This window comes from Pogona vitticeps, chromosome 6 (assembly GCF_051106095.1).
Source record: "Pogona vitticeps strain Pit_001003342236 chromosome 6, PviZW2.1, whole genome shotgun sequence".
Classification (NCBI taxonomy): Eukaryota; Metazoa; Chordata; class Lepidosauria; order Squamata; family Agamidae; genus Pogona; species Pogona vitticeps.
Genome location: NC_135788.1, coordinates 60069648 through 60087830, shown reverse-complemented (window position 1 = coordinate 60087830; position 18183 = coordinate 60069648).

Below are 18183 nucleotides of genomic sequence, written 5' to 3'. Positions count from 1 at the left end.
GCTCAATCAATTATATTACAGCTTCTTACCAGAAGATGTGAGGCATTGACAAATGTCTGAAAAAACTGGGGCAGCTGCTATTGAATGCTACTCTTTTTAAAGCTGTGCTACTGTTTGTAAGTTTTGGAATATTTGAAATAGCAGTGTGGCCCAGTGGTTAGAACATTTGATTCTTCAAAAACCCTCCAGTTTCTGATTGTGAGATATTGTGCTTCTGTACCCATGATATAAACAGTCGGGAAATGGCTTAATATTGCTGGACAGTATTGTGCCCGTGTTGCCAGCAGAAAAAAGGATGCTAAACTTTTTACAGCAAGTGGTAGCCTAAATGTTGACAAAACCAATGGCAGCATTCAACTGGCCTGCAGAATACCCTCTTGTGTTCAGCATGCCCAGAGACCTTCGGGTAGTGTGGGCGGCATATAAGTTAAATAAATAAATAAATAAATAAATAAATAAATAAATAAATAAATAAATAAATAAATAAATAAATAAATAAATAAATAAACAAATATACAAATATACAAAGAGACATCAAGCAGAGGGAAATTGCAGAAGCTGACTCCTTTTTTATCAGTAAACCACTTCTCACCCAAATCAATTGTCAAGACCATTTTTTGACACGTTATCTAGATATCTGTTGGAGCCACAATGTCATCAAAATGCCTAGAAGAAAAGTGTCTTTCAGATTAACTGTATGCACTCAAATATGTGCATGTGTAGCTGGAAGATATTTGATTGTTAATACCCAAGGAGTTTATAGGAATTTGTAGTGCTTCTTCCCATCTGTATTGGGAAAGAAGTCTCAGCTATGTTTCAGTGACAATCTTCTTTAATGCTCAGGACTGGAGCATAACACATCTAGAATTTGAGAGAAGGCTAACGGAAGGTATGGATACTGAAGAGTGCTGTCTGATATATTTTCAATTGACCAGGGACAAGGAGATACGATATATTTTGTTTATTTTCAGCTGAAAAGAAGAAAGCGTACATGGATGCAACTCTGTCCTCCAGAACAAGTGGAGGAGAGGTGTAAGGCCCTTATACAGAATATACATTTTATAAGTTTAGGTGAAAAAGAGGGAGGCAAAGGGGTGTGGAGAAGGAGGGGAGAAGGGAGGGGGTGCTGGTGCCTAGTCTCTTGGCAATAACTTTATCTCCCGTCTTAGTGCTAGGTACTGAGCTCTCTTATCAGTAATCAAGGACAAATTCAAAAAACTAGTTACTTACAAGCAAAGGAATGCAGGCGGCTTCCCTCCTTTGTCTATTTCTGTCTACTAAGCAGAAACCTGATATAACAGGTTACACATTCATGTAGCAAAGCAAGTTGCAGAGGCAAGATGGCTGCTGTTAGGCTAAATTATTCTTTTATATAAATGTGTTCATTTGACTCCATTACTTTTTGCAAAGTCTCATTTTAAATTACTGTCAGGGGTGTGCAGTGTGAGTCTTGGCAGAATGATGATTACTGGGGATTTAATTGAACATTTGAGAGGGAAGTGAAATGGCTTAAATTAGGGCACCTGGTTGTCTGTCTCTTTTGGGTTGAAAAATAGAAGTTCAACACCCATACTTTTCTGTATTTGCTGAGTTTCTGCTCTACATCAAGATGAATGGAACAGCAAATATTGTCAATTATTCTCTCAGCCTCCTCCTTAATAACAGAATTTATAAATCATCACATTTTGTTTGAAACAATAGCAGCAGCCAGATTCAAAAACTAGAGCAGCAGCAAAAAGCAAGTTCAGTTGTTACCATGCTTCAGCAAAGACAAGGAAAGTTCCCCATGCAGATAGCAAGAAAGCAAAAAAACAAAACAAAAAACTCCATCCTCTGAACATGCAAAATCCAAGATCTGAAATCTGAAGTCAAAGGCACTCTTCCCCATTGTGAGCCAGATATAAGAAATCTGGGAGTGTTAGCACACTTGTGTAAAAGGCAGGAGGATCGACTGGACACAGACTCAGCAGAGTTCAAGCATTGTTTATTTCAAGCGATCACTCAGGTTCCTCAGGCAAGAGGGACCCTGATCCAAAAGTGCAAAGAGTTTTTATGCATTCTAACCACAAGGAAACAAAAGTACAGAAAAATTCTCATTGGTTGACATGTTGAAATTCTCATTGGTTGACATTCAGTATACAATCTATAGGGTCTGCAGTTACACAAAAGAGCAAAAGGGCAAATGCCACTAGGTATGCAGGTGGTTTCCCTCCACCCTTCAGGTATTTCTAACTCATTTGTGAGCTGTTACTGAGATACATTTTAATAGAAAATTGGATAGACAGGATATTTGTGGTCAGCTGATAAATACCACGGTTTAGCTTCAACCTGGAGCAAGCAGGTGTATTTGTGACAAAGTTTCATGACCCAAGTTCAGAGAGGGAGACAAAGCTTTTCTATATTTTAACACAAACAGCACTCTACAAGAGTCTGTGGGCTGTGGAAGCATCCTGAACAAACTCAGACTTTCACGCTCACACCATACACATCTGCAATCAGTTCAAGGGCCAGTTCACTCGTGACTGTGACTGATCATCTGGATGTATAAGCCCCTGTCAATGCAATTAGGTAAACTAATATTGCCATGCCCTCTCTGCAGAATGTAGACTAAAAAGCTGTGTTCCAGTTTCAAACCCCTTCCTAGGGGTAGACCACCTGTGTAAGAAAATCTGTACAAACATGTTGTGTACATGTTTTCCAATATATGTTCCCTTGCCTGCTGATTTTTTTTTTGAGGAGGATTGGGAGTTAGCAGGGATTCTTACTCAAAACCAACGTGAAAATCATCCACACTATGTGAAACAAAGCCATGAAGAAAAGCAGAGGCAACAATCAACTAATTTGAAACGTGGTGTTGGAGGAAAGCCTTACAGATCTCATTGGCAGCCAGAAGGGCAAAAAAGTGGTTGCTCAAATCAAGTCCAGGCTGAACTCTCACTGGAACAAGAATGAGTAAACTGAGGCTATCCCACCAGGCATATATAATGAAAATACAGAACTGACCAAAAAGTTCAGTATTGCAAGTAAAAGTGGGGTGGAACAATATGAAAAGAGGAACATCTAGCAGGAGAGAGGTTGGCTGTTAGTTTGCAAGATCTGAGCAGAATAAAAAAACCCAATATTGCTAGGAAGAAATGGGACAGCAGGAAAGTGGAACGATCTAACACTGCATATTTATTAGCGAAAAGGAAAGTGTTATTCAGCTAACTTGTCTGAGCATCTTCAGTGTTTCGATTATTGTTGTTTGAAATGGTATGAAAGGGTATCAGAATTTGTACACGGTGGATTTTTTAAAACGAAATTATCTTCAATAATATTTAGTAGAGACGAAAATGCTTCTTTCATAAGTGCCTTTTTTGCTTCAGATTTCATGGGCAGTAATGAAGATGTTTCGATTTTGTTCTGATTTACAAGCAAATAATTAATGTGTGCCATAACCAGAGTAGTCTTTATAGATAGTCCCTCCTCTAAGATCAGCCTGCAAAAATATGTGAGTTGAAGTTCAATTTCTTTTTATAGACATGTGTTACACTTATGCTTCTTACCAACCTTAATACACTCAAAAGTTTTCAAAAGTTAAGCAAAGTTGGGTCTTGTCAGCACTTCGATGGAAAGCTACCCAAGAAAGTCAAGAATGTTTAGTTAAGGCTGTGAAAAAATGCCTGAATCCCTGGACAGCACTGTAAGTCAGAATAGGTAGTATTAGGCTAGCAATACTGACCCCAGTTATAAAGCATCTGTCACTGTGATATACTGAATATGTACAATGGACCCTCTACTTACGGAATTAATCCATATTGGGTTGAATGGTGGCTGCAGGTTGAAAAGTCTGTAGGTCGAGTCTCCATTGACCTACAATGCATTGAAAACCGATTAATCCCGTAACCAGCCGTTTTTGTTCAATTTCTGTTCCATTTCATGGTTTTTTTTGGTCTGTAGGGCGATTCTCTGGCTGCAAGTCGAACCTAAATTTTGTGGCCAGAGAAGTCTGTAACTTGAAAAGTCTGTAAGTCGAGCCGTCTGTAAGTCGAGCCTTCTGTAAGTCGAGGGTCCACTGTAGAATCGTTTTTTAACAGAAGACTGGAAACAAAAAGAAGCTCTCTTTTGTGTGTTTCACATACTTTCATCAATTTGCTGAAAGAGAATATCAGGAATACTCCTTCTTAAAAGAGAATTCACTAGGCAAAGGTGCTGACTTTAGTCTCCAAGTTCCATCACCCTTTAAACACTAGGCCTGGTTAGACCTAGAGGGTGCATGACCGGGTAACTGTGAGCAGGCTTCTAAATCTAGATTTCTGCCTATCCTCTTTTTTTGGGACAAAGGTTCTGTTGGCTGTGTGCTTTGAGACTTGTACACCAGTCTGACCAGGTTAGATACCCAAATAACAAAAGTAATTAGCACAGCTTCATGGCCAAGGCACCTCCTTTAGGCAACTCAACCCTCATTTCCCCCAAGACTTATACTTGGATAAAATATCAAATGGTTTATTTTAAAAGTATAAAAAGTATACACTATCAAAAAGAGATTACATCATACTGTTACAAGGCAAGGCAGTGTTAGCATTTCCCCATAAAACAATAAAAGCTATGCTAGCTTCTCCTAACAGCTTAATTACTTAATTGCAGCTATTCCTGCTAATGGCTATATTGCCTCTAGCTAATCATGGCCATTTGTTTCCCTCAATCATCTCCAACAGCCTAGAAGAGTTGAAACAGCTCTCACTCCTTCTCATCTCTGACCCCCCCTTCCTGTTATGTGAATCAAAGTGTCTGTCACATGATGATATCCAATCAGCTTAAAGTTCTTTGTTCAGAACTCCACAGCCCAAGATTTAATTTTCCAGTGTCCTGCCAGATAGTTCTCATGGACTTCTGCTGACACACAATTAAGATGGAATTTGGTCTTTGTCTCCTTCCTCTCAGTGTGACCTTGGAACTGGTCTGCGGCAGGCAGGAATAGGGAAAAAACAGTCTCTTTTCCAAGTTAATAAACACCACCTGCGGAAAGCCTGAGAAACAAGTACTGCATATCCCATTGCTTCACATTCCTCTTCTTCAGAAGCTAAATATTCAAGACTCAGCAGTCTTGCATTTTTAGTAAACAATGAATTATGAAACTTCTGTATTATATCCCTATTATATGATTAATTCACAGTACTACAATTTACACATTTACTAAGCATTATTAGCCATCATCTAGCTCAAGCTGAGGTAGAAATGGTACTGATGATATTGATAGCAGCATGATTATATTATGGCAGTTAGTGCATGTAGATATGAAACCTGTGAAAAGAAAAAATAAAGAGAAACATGTCAGTAATACTGAATACAATTGGCTATGAAAGGGAAACCATTTATCCTTTTGCTCCTCCACATGCCTGAGTGCTTCCATCCCTCCACTTGGATCCTTTCCTTTTTTGCCTTTTTCACTTGATTTTTAGGGAGATTCACCCCCCCCTTCAAAAGAGATTGGTCCTTTTATTGGATTATTTTTGCTGCGGCCTGCCTGTTGCTACTAACTGGACTCAAAGAACAGAAGAAAATGCATCAAGTTGTGGTTCGACAGAAATCTCCCCATATTCTAGTAGTTTTGGCTGGGAGACTTTGATTGTATTTTTTGCTTTCATTTGCTTACTAGCTTTCTTGTTTTGGGGGAAAGAGGGCTGTATGTGTATATTTTATTTTGATATATTTTTCCCTGTATGTGTGAGGAGCGTTTTCTATGTTAGACAGATTTTTTTAAAATTGCTATTTGATTAACTTACTGTTTATTTATTCTGTTAAAGATGTATATTTTAGTCTTTTTGCTTTGTTTCTTTGGGGACATTATTTTTTTTGTTTCTGTAGGGGTTTGCAGGCCAGGAGGTGAACTTTGTGACTGCATCAATACACCACATAGCTCAATGGCACATTGGCACAGCTGTTGGTTGGGCACAGCTTGAGGCATTTCTCTCTTGTTCTTGATGTGTGTTGCTTTGGTGAGTGTCTTTGTGTGCAAAGAATCTACTGCCTGGATAGCTGGCTGTTACTTCCTTTATTCCCCATTATGATTCCTTGGGTAGTGGGTCTCTTTCATGCCAGGTGAGTGGAACTTATTAATAGTTTTGTTTTATCTTTTTAAAATTTTAAGTGCTTTACTGCATTTTGAATTGGCAGGTTGGCGAACAAGGTTTAATTAATTAATCAATTAATTAATTAATTAATTAATAGGTCTGATAATTGTTGGATGGTCAAGCAATCTAGATGTAAATTTCAAAGGGGAAGGGCCTACAACACAAACTAACTTGTTTGCTTGTTTGTTTACATACTGACCAATTAGAGAGTTTGTTGTTGTGGGGCTAGGGTAGCTCCACCCCTGTTTCCGGCCCTCCTGGCCATCAGGTGATTCAACCTCCATTGTTGGTGAGCATTCCTGGAAAGATGTAAAGGTTCCATGCCGGCCCACTGAGCCTGGAGACCTCTCCAGCCACGTGGGGCCAGAACAGAAGAACATTGTATTCGCTATTTTTATTCCTGTATCTACCTGAAACCTTCTAAATGCTTATCTTCATGAGTACAATATAGATTTCTTTCTTTTATACAAAAAGGCCTCCTGAGTGTTATTCTTAAGTGCTAGTGTTTGGTGAGGGGCGGGTACAAAGGGAAACTTCTAGCTAAATTCTGCCTGAATCGGCTGGCACTTCCGCTGTGCATTTGTACTGGAATTCAGTACAGTACCAGAACTCTCAACAGGTTATGTGGCCCAGAGAGTGACTAAACAGCCAGCAAAAAGGAAAAGATTAGCTAAGAAGTATTTTTCGGGCGTTTGTTGTTTTCCAAGTGTATATTGCGTTTCTTTTTTCTCCCCCCCCCCTCAATATACCAAACTAGCTGAAGAGAGTTTGCTATTGTTTGCTTGTTGATTTTGTGCTGAAAAGGAGGCAGGAGTGGCAGAAAAGAAGGAAGTTAAATTGCCAGCCTTAACCTCAGTTAATTTTGTGAGATGGAAACAAAGACTATTACTGGAATTTAAGGGCATGGAGCTCAATGATTGCTTAAATTCAGACAAACCAGAAGAAAGCAAAGCTAAAGTAGAATGGGAAAAGAAAGATATAACTGCACAAACAATAATTTTTCACAACCTAACTGATGAACAATTGGCCTATGTTGCAAATTGTGAAACAGCAAAAGAAATGCTTAAAAATCTGGAGGAATCTTTTGGGATTGCAAGCCATCAAACTGAGGCAGCATTAATTAAGGATTTAACCAGGATCCGCTTAAATAATAAGAAGGATTGTGAAAAACACATATCTGAATTTTTAAATATTACAGATAATCTGATTGCATCTGGTCATCAAATGCCTGATAGGATGAAAAGGGGATTTCTGCTAGCATCCCTAGGAGAACGTTTTGATGCTTTTGCCTCAGTTGTAAATGCACAACAGTTGTCTTTTGATGCCAGTGTTAAGGCTCTGAGAGATGAATGCAGAAACCAGGCAGGAGGTTATTTCAGTTCCCAAGAGGCAAGTGGATCAAATTACCTGATTCAAAACAGGAGCCATAGAAAGGCTCCGCCCCACGACCAATCACATATCAGCTGCTGGGCTTGTGGGAGGAGAGGACATAAATCAAGGGACTGTGACGCCCACAAGGAGGCTCCAGCCAATGGGAGCTCTCACCAAGTTGAACAAAGAGCTAGCAAAGGCAAGAATGCAGCTTCTGGTCACAAGAGGGACAGAGCTACAGAAAGGCCAAAGAAAGAAACTAAACAGAGTGCATTTATAGCTTATGAAGTTACACCGAGCTACCAGAGAAATAGAGGCTCATGGATTATTGACAGTGGATGTTCACAGCATGCTACTCATGACAAAACATTTTTTAAAACTTTTGATTCATCAGCCAATGGGCAAATTAAGGTGGCTGATGGGAACTGTGTGGAGGTGCAAGGCAAGGGGTCTGGAACTTTGATGTGTCTAACACCAAATGCAGTCTATGAAACTACTGTAAGTGACATGGTCTATGTTCCCAACCTTGACTGCAATATGCTCAGTGTGTCAAGTCTCGCGAAAAAGGGTTTTGATGTACATTTTTATGGTGAAAAATGCACAGTTGAAAAGGACAATGAAATATATTTGGAAGCTTATGAATCTAATGGCATATATAAAGTCAGTCTCTTAGATGAACAGGTGCAGATCAACACAGCGCAGACGGTGCAAGAAGAAGTGAGCAGCCTGGACCTGTGGCATCGCAGATTTGCTCATAGAGACACAAGTGCAATCCTGGAACTGCACAAAAGGAACCTGGTCAAAGGACTTGAGGTACAGCCACATGACAGTAACAAGACATCCAGGTGCGTAAGTTGCCTTACAGAAAAAGGGGTCAGACCCTCATTTCATTCAAGTACTGAACAAAGAAGCACAAAAGTGTTAGACTTGATTCACACTGACTTATGTGGACCAATTAATGTACCATCGATGGGAGGCAACAGATATATTCTAATTTTTCTGGATGATTTTTCAAGGCACTGTGTCACCTACCTACTGAAGGACAAGAGTGAAACCCACAACCTTCTGAGGAAATACGTGGCCATGGTGAGCAACAAATTTGAAAGAAAACCTAAGGTTTTTCAGTCAGATAATGGTGGTGAGTACATTTCAAACCACACACAGACATTCTTTGAGGAACAAGGTATCCTACACAGAAGGACTGTTCCATACACACCAGAACAAAATGGAGTAGCTGAGAGAAAACTAAGGTCTCTTCTGGAGATGACTAGATGCATGCTTGCAGATGCAGAGCTACCCACCAGGATGTGGGATGAAGGTATTATAACTGCTACGTACCTTCAGAACAGACTACCAACAAAAGCTACCACAAAAACACCATTTGAACTTTGGCATGGTAGAGTCCCAAACATCTCACACATTAGAGTTTTTGGAAGCATTGCATACTCTTACATTCCCAAAGAGAAAAGGCATAAGTTGGACTCTAGAACTGAACAAACAATTCTTATTGGGTATGCTTCAGGTGTCAAGGGTTACAGAGTCATGAATCTGAGAACTGGTGAGGTCAGTACAAGGCACGTGGTTCACTTTGATGAACAAAGGAAGGCTGACAAGAGAGGGACTGTGCTAGACAACTCTGATGAACAGAATCAATACAGCCAACCTCTCCTAGACATACCTATCCCAGTGCCCTCACAAAACGAACCAGAGGAAGAGGAAGATGAGGATGAGATGAAGAATGAGAGCAGTACACCAACAGAAGGGGATACGGATGGAGCAGTTGACAACTCTGCAGAACCAGAGGATGGCACCACGCTGCCAGAGGTTCCAGAACCAGAGGTCAGACGCTCATCACGATCCAACAGAGGTGTGCCGCTGCTTCGCCTGTCCTACCTTGCAAGGTTGTCGCAGACAGACGAGCCAGCGACCTGGGAAGAAGTTGAACAAATGGCAGCACAAGAGGGTGCCAAATGGAAACAAGCTGTGAAAGAAGAGATAGAAGCCCTACACAAGAATGAAACATGGACATTGACAAAGTTACCAGCAGGAAAGAAAGCAATTGGATGCAAATGGGTATTCAAAGAGAAAAAGGGAGCAGATGGACAAGTGGAACGCTACAAAGCAAGATTAGTTGCCAAAGGATTTCTTTAGAAGTATGGAGAAGACTTTGATGAAACTTTTGCTCCAGTTGTGAAACACAGCACTATAAGAATGCTCCTGAGTATTGCAGCATCCAGACAGATGCTAGTCAAGCATCTAGACGTCAAAACTGCATTTCTTCATGGCGAAATTGAAGAGGACCTCTACATGCGACAACCACCAGGCTTCATTGACAAGAAGCACCCCGACTTTGTCTGCAAATTGAGGAAAGGCCTTTATGGACTGAAACAGGCAGCCAGAGCCTGGAATGAAAAGTTGAACAAAATGCTACTTCAGCAAGGCTTCACGCAAGGAAGAGCAGATCAGTGCCTGTATACTAGGAACAGGAATGGACACTACACATATATTCTAGCCTATGTTGATGACCTCATAGTAGCAACCCATGAAGAAGGGGAGTACAGAGGTATAGTACAGAATCTGAGCAGAGAGGTAGAAATAAAGGAGTTGGGAAATGCGACATATTATTTGGGTATTCAAATTGAGAAAGCAGCAGATGGCTCATATTTATTGAGTCAGAAACAAAAGATACTTGAACTGTTAGATATGCTAGGTATGCAGGATGCCCATGGTGCTGCTACACCAATGACTACAGATTTTTACAAAAGTAAAGAGAAAGGAGAACCTTTGCCCGACAATAACCAGTATAGAGCAGCTATAGGGAAGCTCTTATACTTGACAACTACTGCAAGACCTGATATTGCCACTGCAGTAGGAATATTGAGCAGAAAAGTCAGCTCACCAACACAGAGTGATTGGACAGCAGTAAAAAGAGTAGTTAGATACTTGAAAGGGACCATGGACTTTAAGCTAAGACTGCCAGCTAGTGACACTCCAAAACTTGTGGGAATGGTAGATTCGGACTGGGCTCAGGATCCAGAAGATCGTAAATCCACTAGTGGTTTCCTCTTTATGTATGGGGATGGTCCTATCTCATGGGGCAGTCGTAAACAGGATGTTGTAGCTTTGTCTTCCACAGAAGCAGAGTTCATTGCAGCGGCAGAAGCATGCAGAGAACTGCTATGGCTGGAGAAGCTGCTGACGGACTTCGAGATAGAAGGAGGAACACCGTTCCAGATGATGGAGGACAATCAAAGCTGCATTAAATTGGCGCACGGAGAGAAGGCGAATGCTCGCACCAAGCACATTGGTGTGAGACATGAGCTAGTGCGAGACCTGGTCCAGAGGGGTACCATTCAGATGACCTACTGTCCATCCATGGAGATGACAGCAGACATCCTGACCAAACCTCTACCAAGAGATCGCTTCCAGAACCTGCGAAGCTTGATGGGACTTGTTGAAATTTAGCATGCTAGATTGAGAAGGGGTGTTGGATGGTCAAGCAATCTAGATGTAAATTTCAAAGGGGAAGGGCCTACAACACAAACTAACTTGTTTGCTTGTTTGTTTACATACTGACCAATTAGAGAGTTTGTTGTTGTGGGGCTAGGGTAGCTCCACCCCTGTTTCCAGCCCTCCTGGCCATCAGGTGATTCAACCTCCATTGTTGGTGAGCATTCCTGCACACGCTCTTCACCTGGAAAGATGTAAAGGTTCCATGCCGGCCCACTGAGCCTGGAGACCTCTCCAGCCACGTGGGGCCAGAACAGAAGAACATTGTATTCGCTATTTTTATTCCTGTATCTACCTGAAACCTTCTCAATGCTTATCTTCGTGAGTACAATATAGTTTTCTTTCTTTTATACAAAAAGGCCTCCTGAGTGTTATTCTTAAGTGCTAGTGTTTGGTGAGGGGCGGGTACAAAGGGAAACTTCTAGCTAAATTCTGCCTGAATCGGCTGGCACTTCCGCTGTGCATTTGTACTGGAATTCAGTACAGTAACAGAACTCTCAACAATAATTATTTTTCCTTCTCATGTACTGTTGCTTGCTTTTCAAGTAGATTGATTCTCTGTTATCTGTCCTCTGCTTTTTTGGAGTAGTTTTAAGGAGTTCATTAGGGCTTTTGGAGTGCCACAACTGGAGGGATACAAATGGGAAACCTGAAAGGATTGGTACTTAGAAATATGAAAATAAATAATGCAATCTCCACAAGAGCCTGAAATGGAAAAAAAAATAGAAAAGTTTTCGATGTGTACTGTGACGTGTCATGTTCCCAGGGGGTTTCAACAGGCAAAAGTCCAAAAAACCAGTCCAATATCTGAAGTCCAGAAGATGCAAAGCGTCCTTGGCTCAACGACAAACCTCGCAGGAATCAATGTAACGAGTGACGTCAGCACGAACCCGGGGCCACCAGAACTCCCGTGTGAGTAGATGCAGAGTCTTATACCGACTAAAGTGTCCTGCAGGAGGGGAATCATGGGTCAAATAGAGTATGTTGGTTCGGAGGGGCCCTGGAAGAACATACAGGCGCCCTTGGTGAAATAGGAGACCCTGGTGGTTAGCAAAGTCTACAGCAGGGCCCTCTTGGAGTTCCTGCAAGTGTTGCTTGGCCCAGGGATCTTGACCTTTGCTGGCCCAAGTTTCCTCAGGCAGGGACAAGCAGGTTGAAGTGGCTGCGAAGACTGGGGTTGATAGGATAGGTGCAGTCAGAGACTCTTCAGAGGTTGCAACAGCATATTCCAGTTTGCCGGACAATGCATCAGCTTTCCGATTCTGAGTCTGCGGGATATAGGCAATGCGGAAATCAAACCGGGAGAAGAAGAGGCACCAACTGATCTGGCATCGATTGAGGTGTTGGGTTGTCTGCAAGTGTTCCAGATTCCGGTGGCCAGTCAAAACTTGGATGGGGTGATGGGCCCCTTCAAGGTAATGCCTCCAGATCTTGAAAGCAGTTTTGATGGCCAGGTGTTCCTGCTCCCAGATGGTGTAGTTGTGTTCTGAAGGTGTGAACTGCCAGGAGTAAAAAGTGCAGGGCTGCAGTGGCTATGAGGGGTCCTCCCGCTGGGACAGCACAGCACCCAAGGTGACACTGGAGGCATCCGTCTCCACAGTAAATGGTAGTTGGGGGTCTGGATAATGCAGAACTGGCTTGGTTGTGAAGCGGGTTTTCAGTGTGGTGAAGGCATGGTCTGCCTCTGGAGTCCAAAGAAACTGAGGACCCAGCTAAGTGCCCCATGTCTGGGGGTCCATTAGACATGGGCCAAATCTTTTACTGATGGTAGTAGCGCAGAGCCATGGGTGCACTGCTTGACCAAGCAGCCGGAGGTGAAGTGTCCTGCTCCCCCACAGTACAGGCAGAGATTCTGGGAACGGCGTCATGTTTTTTCCTCAGGGCTGAGGCGTGGCCAAGCAGCCCCTAACTGCATGGGCTCAGAATTCTCTTCTCCAGTGCAAATGGGCATCAGGGGTGGCTATGAAGGATGGGAACCACCCCCTACTAGGCGTCAACTCTCTAGGCGGCCATCAATGCGAAGGCACAGCGTGATTAGTTCTTGCAGTGTATTGGGTTAGTCTACACACGCCAGCTCATCCAGGATATTATCAGCCAACCCCTCCATATATTTGTCCATGAGAGCTACCTCGTTCCAGAGCAAGTCTTGAGCCAAGAGTCTGAACTCAGTGGAATACTGGGAAACTGAACCCTTACCCTGTTTCAGGGCCCAAATCTTCCTATTGACAGTAGCAGCTTGCAAGGGATTAGCAAAAGCTGCTGAAATATGGTCCCAAAATAACCTGGTAATTGGTTAACAGGGTTGAAGGAGCAAGGAGTAGAGGAGTAGCCCATTTAGCTGCCTGTCCCTTGAGAAGGCTGACTATGAAGCATACCTTGGTTTTGTCCTTGGGAAAGTCTCTGGCACACAGCTCAATATACAGTTTACACTGTACAGCAATGCTGGAAATTCCTCCACCTTTCCTCCAAACTTTTCTGGAGGAAGCACAGGGCACTTGACCTGGGCAGCAGCATTGGCCTGGGATTGCAGTTGTTGGCTGAAGCTATGCCACCATTTGTGTAAGAAATGCACCTGAGTAAGCACAGCATTCAGTTGACCAGAACCTTCACTTGCTTCTCCTTCCATCTTGTGGAGTGTGTGTTTGTGGTCGAAGCAATCTGTCACATTCCCAGGGGGTTTCAACAGGCAAAAGTCCAATAAACCAGTCCAATATCAGAAGTCCAGAAGATGCAAAGCAGATATCAAAATGCCAAAGCCAAAACACAAACTGTAGTCAGAAGTCAGAGTCCAAAGTCAAGGGTTCAGAGAACAAGGTCCAAGATAAGCAGGAGCATGGATGTGAGCCAGAGTGTTAACTTGTTGCTTCCACAGACTTCCAAGCCTCTGGGTGCAGATTTTATAGCAGCAGCAGTCATCTAAACACTTCATTCTGCTAAAACTCAGGGCTGGTCAACCTGATGTTCCTATGGGATTCATGCGATCCTCTGACCTTCACGTCATGAGTCTTTGCCAAAGCTTAGCCCTACCCTGGTTACTGGGGGAGGAGAATGTGGTGGTGATTCAGCTGTCTGTGCTTCTAATTGCCAAACATTTTCCTCAGCTGTAATTAACCCCTCAGATTCCAGATCTTCTTCGGCTGAACTCATGACACCTTGCTGTTCAAGAGACCCATCCTCTGTAAAGATTTTTATAATTACTTTTTATTAGAAAAAAATAGTTTCATTAGAATTCAGTTTATATTGCATAACCATTAGCATCAAGAATCATATTCAAAGATTATTGCAGTTAAATAAGATAACTATTTCCCATTTAAAATAATAAACACTAAAAAGCTAACCTAGGGTAGGTTATAGTGGGCTAGCCCCCTTCTTCTTCCTCCTTTGCTTACATCCTCTCTCCTTCATGGAATCAAACAACACACAAACCATGATATTCCATTAACCTCCATTAATCCCCATCAGACAGTTTTGTATAACCCATTGTGCAGTTTCTACCCTCCTAAATCCTCTCTTCTTCATGGCCTTTCTGGCTGTTAACCAATTAACCTTTTAGAGGTTGCACCACCTCTCTCCTTTCCTTATTCACATGAGAGTCCAGGTGTTGTTTATCTCTTCTGTAACAAGCTTGGAATGTTGAGTCTCCAGGGGCTCCTTGATCTGGCCTTCAAAATGCTATCTTGATACAGGCTGGAACGGTCTTCAGGAAAACACTCTCATGGTGTTTAGAAAAGTACCATGATGCCCCGCTTGACTACGATAATCCGTTTCAGGAAAATCGCTGTTAAGCGAAATCGTCGTCAAGCGAAAAAAACCCCATTGGAATGCATCGAAAACTGGTTAATGCATTCAAATGGGGAAATACCTCATCGTCCTGCGAAGATTGCCCATAGAGAACCGCTGATCAGCTGTTTAAAATCACTGTCTTCTGAAGCTGGGGTCCGGAAAGCAGCCATTTTGCGAAGGGAGGGAAGCCATTTTGTGGAGCCAGAGAAAACATCATTTTGCGAACAAATGTGTCAGGTTTCTCAGTGGAAATCACAGATTATCAGCAGAGTATATGGCGGTTCAGGCAGTCCAGTAATAATTTACACGCAGTCCAGCAGCATTTCTTTCAGCAGAGTGTATTTACATCAATATATACAGCAGTCTGGTAGCATGGCAGGCAGATGTGATCTTCAAGCAGGTGAAGATATAACTAACTGTACAGCTCTACATATATACATACACACAACCAATCAGGTTACAGATTACCTCATTGCATTACTTCATCTCTGGGTTGCATCAGCCTGGGTTACATCATTTCTGCTGAGTCACTCTGAATCAGTTTCAGCACACCTGACAGCTATGGCTTCTCATTATAACACTTCATTCTGGTCAGGCCTACAATTTTCCTTGACAAAACGGTTTGCGAAGCAGGGACCTAATCAACATAAAGTGGATTTCTCCCATAGGAAATAATGTGGGGTAAGCGTCTAGCGGGGCACCACTGTACATTCCAAAGTCCCTTAAATCATCTCCACACAGAACCTGTCTGACTCCATTTTATATTTCTCTGGCTACATATCACATCATCATGACACTCTTTACTACAATACTTTGTCAGACATGGAGTTAATTTTTTCTGCATTATACTAACAGCATATATTGTACTAGTAAACTGTATTTTTGGGCAGGGTTTTGCAAGACATTAGTCATACTGCTTTCTTCCTCCCACTGACTGCCTCTCTTAATCAAGAAATGGCTGTAAGTGATTAGTGATACTCAGCTGCCACAGCTCCTGTGTTTCTGTTTCACTCAAATGTTTTCCAAATATGTAAACATGCACCATGTGATTTCGGTAGCTATTTCAATTATTGAAATCAAGAATGATTACCATCCTATTTCACTCATTTATGTATTCAGGAATATGACTTCTGAGCTGTGGGAAAGAGAGGCACTGCCACTTGTCCCCTTTTCACTTTTGATGCTTAGTGAATACCTTGAAAATAGCTTTGCTCTGGTCTTCTTGACCTAATGGTTTTCTGTTCTTTCTAATGCTGGAGAGTATCATCATAGCTGAGGTTATTTTGAATAAAGATGGGAAAGAACTGAAGGGGGGAAAGGATATTTCGAGGACTTGTCTTTAAGGAAGTGGTTTTAACACTTTTCTCCTTTGGAGACTCCTTTCCAATCTAAAACTCATGTACCAAGGACCACACATTGTCTGCACGCATTCAGATGCAAACATAAATCCTCCCACAAAATTCCTGGGCATTGCACAAGATTTGTGGGGCAACAGGGAAATTGTTTTATGAGGCAAACTACTAGGGAATCAGCATTCTGGTGAAACTTATTGGATCTGTTGATCACCATGTTCAGAATGCATCCTGTAACAATCCCAGATTTGGGAAGACCTTTTATCTACTGGTCTGTGGGGTGGCCATGGGGAGTAAATTTGCACTATCAGTAGCCAACCCATTTATGGATCAGTGAGAAAGAAAACATTGGAGGCTGCAGACAATCCATACCTGCATAATATTCTATTGTCTTCTTAAAATAATCTGTAAGCCACCTTGAACCCTTAACTGGGAGAAAGATAGCATAAAAATGAACTCAGTCAAGCAATCACATTTGTTTTGAACTGGAGAAAAGATTCCACTTTTTCTCCTAAATAGCGCCCATATTGGCCACAATTCTAAAAAGAGAGGATTGTTAAATGTAGGTATTTTCTTTCTTTTCTTTTCTTTTTTTGAAGGACCAGAACACTGGAGAAGCTCAGGATGAATCTCTTTCACAATATATAGATAGTTTTCTACAACCCTTCATCCCTGTGATTTTATCGTATATCAAGGACACCAAAGATTTTATTCAGAAAATTGAAGGTTGGTGTATTCTACAACAGGCATTATTATTGATCATGGATGTATTGGCTTATTACACAGAAATTCCTCATGAAAAGGCCCGTTTAGCACTTTGAGACACCTTAGATTCATGATTGATTAAGGAGCCACCCAATGATTTTCTCTTGGACATAATCAATAACATCATACCGAAGGATTATTTTAGATTTGGGAAAACCTTTTTTTCTACAGGTCTGTGAGGTGGCTGTGGGCAGTACATTTGCATTGTCAAAAGCCAAACTATTTATGGATCAGTGAGAAAGGAATACATTTATTTATTTATTTATTTATTTATTTATTTATTTATTTATTTATTTATTTATTTATTTATTTATTTATTTATTTATTTATTTATTTATTTATACCCCGCCTATCTGGTCGGTGAGGACCACTCTAGGCGGCTATATTAGAGTCTGTAAACAACCCATACCTGCATAATATTCTATTGTATTATCTTTACACTGATAATACCGTTATGGTATATTCTGGTGGTCTTACAGTCAAACAATTCTGCCAGTAGATGAATACTCAACATGACACTATTAAATTCTCCAGTCAACATGATTTTCAGAGTATTCCTTTTTGGACACGATACTGTATGGAACATTCACTAATAATCTAGCAGTACATTTATACAGGAAATCAATGGACCGTAACTCATTTTTACATTACCAGTCTTTTCATTCTACTCATCTTAAGAACAATCTCCCCAAGTCAAATGTTGACACAATGTATTGTGCTCACAATATTTTGGACCATGGCTACTCTGAAAGAGTTATAAGATCAGCTAAAGGCTAGTAGGCTGGTTCACAACCAGTTATTTGTAATACCCAAGAGACCACCTGCTGATAAAATTCATGGGTCTTTTCTGTACTCTCCACCATCTTATAAAATCAAACAAATTATATACAAACATTGGACTGTTATAGAGGACTTACCATGTTGTCAATTGTGCCCAATGATTGGTTACACTAGAACTAAAAACATTAAAGATTTTCTTATACGTTCAGATTTCATTACAGTGGTGCCTCGCATAGCGAGGTTAATCCGTTCCGGATTAACCTTCGCTATGCTGAAGCATCGCTGAACGGGGCAGCGATTTCTATTGGAACGCATTAAACATCGTTTAATGCGTTCCAAATAGGCCAAATACTCACCGTTCAGCGAAGCTTCAGGATGGCCGGCAGCCATTTTCGCGCCCTCGCCTCGCTTAACAAGGGCGCGAAAACACTGCACGTGGCCATTTTAGGCCATTTCCCGGCTTCCGGCGGCCATTTTGGCCGCCGAACAGCTGATCGGCGGGGGTCGTT